At 50.4% G+C, this 4,709-nt stretch overlaps 1 pseudogene; it reads left to right on the forward strand.

Moving 5' to 3' along the window:
- Positions 1–589: 589 nt before the first annotated feature.
- The window catches only part of LOC103744486, a 9,541-nt pseudogene continuing 5,421 nt past the window's right edge, over positions 590–4,709 (forward strand).

Here is a 4,709-nt window from a genome sequence, read left to right on the forward strand (position 1 = left end):
ATTTTCTTATGAACAGCTCTCTAATCTAACAGACTCCAGCCATAACTCAGTGGACCCTCAGACCCAGTCACTAACCTGTATTGTTATTCAAATACACACTGTTTTGACATTTTAAAATATTTTATCTATTATTTTTATTTTATTTTATGTGTATGCGTGCATTGCCTGCATTTAGGTAAGTGCGCCCTTCCCACAGAGGACAGAAGAGGCTGTTGGATCCCCTGGAACTGGCGTTTTAAAAGGTAGCTGAACTATTTAATTACAATGGTTAACCAGTTAAGCATCTTTGTTCAATTACGGTCTCCTAAATAGGCCTCATTTAGAACTGAGCAGCATCAAGTGACCATTTTAACCAAGTCGTCCACTCAAAGCTCTGGAGAATCTAAGAGAAAACATACAATAACCTCCACCTCCCCCACAGTCATTATATAGAAGGGAGAGAAAGTGCCCTGCCACCGACCCCCCCCTCCCCTGTGGGCCCCTTTCCCGCAGTTCCTGCCAACGCAGCAGCCCTCCTGTTATATAGACCCTCCGTGCCCGGCCCCACACAACCAACTGCAGCATCCCACCGGACCTGCCCATTCCAGCCATGGGGAAGGTGAGCCCAGGGCGCCTGGGACCTGGGGAGGGACCTGACCCCGGGTGTCCATGCCTGGCTCAGGCTTTTAACTAAGCCCTGGCCTCCCCTTGTCTTGCAGATCACCTTCTACGAGGACCAGGGGCTTCCAGGGCCGCCACTATGAGTGCAGCAGTGACCACTCCAACCTGCAGCCCTACTTCAGCCGCTGCAACTTGGTGCGAGTGGACAGCGGCTGCTGGATGCTCTATGAGCAGCCCAACTATGAGGGCTGCCAGAACTTCCTGCGGCACCAGCACAACCCTGACTAGAGCAGTGGATGGGCCTCAGCAACTCTGTCCTCTCCTACAGCCTCATCCCCTACATGAGTTCCTTCTCAGCCTCCCTAGGCCCTCTATCTTTTCTAGATGAACCTTGAGCTTAGAGTGGCCACTGCCTTTTTGGCTCTATGTCCTCTCTGCTTACTAATGCCTCTAAGAGATCCTCTGAAAACAGATCAGATGCAAAGTTCTTGATTAGACCTTTTCTTTTACTTTTCTAAATCAAGTTTGTCATGCTAGATATAAGCACCGGTTTAGTTCAGAGCCTCTGGGCCATGGATGAATGGGCGTTGGGTAACTACTGCTATCTGGTGTTCTGAGGCTGGTCAGCCTGTTTTTCACTTTCTTCACCTGTGAGATGGTCTGAGAATAATGGAGTGACTGAGCTGTGACAAAGATGAGAGGGAGTACCTGACCCTGAGCCTGATTCCAAGGCTCCAAGACCTCCCAACATTCATCCCATTGTTAACCAAAGCAAGCCCAGGGGCACCAAGTGAGGCTATTCTCTACTACAGAAGAGGTGCACTCCAATCCTGTCTGGCACCAGAAACCTGAAACCTGAGGTTCCAATTCCTTGTAATGTAAGACCCTGAGACCCTCTTCATTCACCCGCTACCCTCAATCCCTCCAGACCCCCACTAATTGCTCTTTTAGCTTCTGTAAAATGCTTGGCTGCTGCTTTAGACATGCCCTGGCATGCCCTGACCCCCACCTGCTATCCCTCCCTTCCAGGAAACTATAAATTAAGCAAGCCCGAGCATGAAAACTGCCCTATAAGGTAAAAATGGAGACTCCTGGCCCCACAGATAACAGCACATTCCACAGCCCTGAGAATAGCATCTACCAATAAGAAACTTCCAGGGCTGCATCTTATGTATCCAATCAGTTTAAAATTATGTTGGTGCACGCGGGCTCCTTGAACCAACCAAAATGTATCTTTGGTAGCCCCCTCCTCTCTTTGTCTAAAACCTATAAAAGGCTCCACTCTCCCTTACTCTGGGCTATCAGCACAGATCCATTGAGTTGGTGACATCTGAGAGCCCGAGCTTAAATCCAAATAAACCATAAACCTTTGCTTTTGCATTTTGGTGTGTTGGGTCCTCGGTGGTCTTTTTGGGATCCAGTGGATGAGGTACAACATTTGGGGGCTCTCCCGGGATCCCCCCCGAGACCCCCGAGAGGAACCGACCCCAAAAGTTTTGTGATCAACCCACCAGGTAAGTTTTTGTAAAACTGTGTTTGTGCCTGTCTTCTCTATGCTTTCACTTTGGTTGTAGCCATCTGATCTCAGTTTTTCTTTGTCACTGAAATGCTAGTGAGGTGACCTGGAGGATTTGGGAGATGTCCCAATCCTCGTCGGGGTGGGTGTTCCTCATTGAACACCCCACCAGGACACTAGTCCATCTGAAACCTTAGAGGACCTCGTGACCCTGTTGGGACATGTGTGTCCTATCTATACAGTCTTTGGCATAATCAAGCCGGGGAACTCACACGGCCGAGAGTCCAGACCATCTGAAAGCCGCGGTAGTTTATTCTGGGCCGTCTGTTTTTCTGTGTCATTCTTGTGTCTTGTGATCTTCGTTCTAATTTCTTTGTTTATGAAATGGACGGGACTGATAAATACTATGGGCAACACCCCATCTTCCCCTCTAGATCTTACACTAGTCCACTGGGGGGATGTTAAGACGATTGCCCATAACAATAGTGTAGATTAAAAAAAAAAGGACAACATTATGTTTGGTTGATTGGCCCTCCTTCAATGTTGGATGGCCCCCTGAAGGGACTTTTAACCTGAGTTTGATTTCCAGGGTAGAGAACCATGTCTTCCGCCCACGGACGGGCCACCAGGACCAGATCACATACATTGTGACCTGGCGAGGCCTCATCGAATGACCCGATGGCGCCCCACCTGGGTCAAGTCCTTCCTTCCCCCCGATTAATCCAACTGCTCCCCCTCCACCTCTGCAGGTCCTCCCTCTCAAAACCACTCCCCCTCCACCTCTGCAGGTCCTCCCTCTTAGACCAAAGGTGGAAGAGAAACCCATTCTCCAGGGAGGCATGGAGGAGAATGACATTTTTCCCCCACCCTAATCCTCTCAGATGGGCACCCCACAAGTGCAGGCCCCACCTCCTAACCCTGAGGAGCCACCATTGCCTCCACAGGGACCTGCGCAGGCCACACGGAGCCGGAGGGAGGCAGCCCCCAAGCCTGACACCATTGTCCTCCCCCTCTAGCTGGTGGGGCTCCCCGCAGGCCACACGGAGCCAGAGAGGGGTAGCCCCCCAGCCTGACACCATTGTCCTCCCTCTCTGGCCGGCAGAGCCCCCAGACAGAGAGGGCAATCAGTCCTTTCATTACTGGCCCTTTGCCACCAGTGATCTTTACAATTGGTCCTCACAGAATGTGCCTTTCTCTGAAAACCCCAGGGACTAGATTAACTTATTGGAAACTGTTCTCTTCACTCACCAGCCCACCTGGGATGATTGTCACCAGCTCCTGAGTGTCCTGGTCACTACTGAGGGGCAAAAACAGGATCCTGGAGGAAGCCCAGAGATTGGTACCAGGCCCCACCAGGAACCCTACCACAGACCCAGGCATCATTAATGCCAGCTTTCGGCCACCAGCTCCTGAGTGTCCTGTTCACTATTGAGGAGTGAAACAGGATTCTGGAGGCAGCCCGGAAATTGATTCTGGGCCCCACCATGGACCCTACCATAGACCCAGGCATCATTAATGCCAGCTTTCCCCCTAGCCATCCCAACTGGGACTACAACATGGCAGAAGGTAAGGAGAGACTCCTGGTCTACTGCCAGACTCTGTTAGCAGGTCTCAAAATGGTGGCTCAAAAACCCGCCAATATGTCTAAGGTCTATGATGTCAGACAGGGGCCTGAAAGAGCCCAGCCTCATACTTAGAGAGGTTACAAGATGCCTTCCAGAGGTTCACTCCGTATGACCCAGAAACAGAGGAATCAGCTCAAACTGTGACGTTTGCTTTTGTTAACCAGGCAGCCCCTGACATTGAGAAAGTTACAGTCTTTAGATAGACTAGGAGAAAAGAACCTTAGGGACTTAATAGCAGTGACGGAAAAGGTTTATAACAGATGGGAGACAGCAGAACAAAGAGAGGAAAGAAAAAGAAAAAAAAGACAGGAAGCAAGCCTGACTAGGGTCCTGGAGAGACAACAGGCCAGCCACAAGAAGGACCTCAGAGAGATATTATTGGCAACCAACCCCCAGTAGGGAAGGAGCTCATCGGCAGGATCCAGACCATGAAATAAGGTAGGGAAAAACTAGTGTTCCTACTGCAAGGAGGAAGGGCACTGGGTGAAGGACTGCCCCAAGAAGAATAAGCAATCAGCTAAGGTATTACCGGCTCTAATTGGGGGTGAAGACAGTGACTAGGGGAGATGGGGCTCAGGTCCCCTCCCTGAGCCCAGGGTAACCCTGAAAGTAGAGGGGAAACCAATTGAGTTTATGGTGGATACTGGTGCCCAGAATTTGGTTTTATTGGAGCTAAGAGGGAAGAGGGCCAGTGTCCTCCAGAACTACATGGGTACAGGGGGCAACGGGAACAAAGCCCTATTCATGGACTACCCAAAGAACAGTAGATTTAGGGAAGGGCCGGGTATCCCACTCATTTCTAGTAATCCCAGAATGTCCCTACCCACTTCTGGGCAGAGATTTATTGTCAAAAATGAGGGTGCATATCCACTTCACAGCTAAAGGAGGCACTCTGCTTCACAACGGGGCACTGGTTCAGGTTCTAGTCACCAACGACCTGACTGAGGAATATAGACTCCATCAGGAGC

The sequence above is a fragment of the Nannospalax galili genome, unplaced genomic scaffold (assembly GCF_000622305.1).
Source record: "Nannospalax galili isolate Female #2095 unplaced genomic scaffold, S.galili_v1.0 scaffold281, whole genome shotgun sequence".
NCBI classification, from domain to species: Eukaryota; Metazoa; Chordata; class Mammalia; order Rodentia; family Spalacidae; genus Nannospalax; species Nannospalax galili.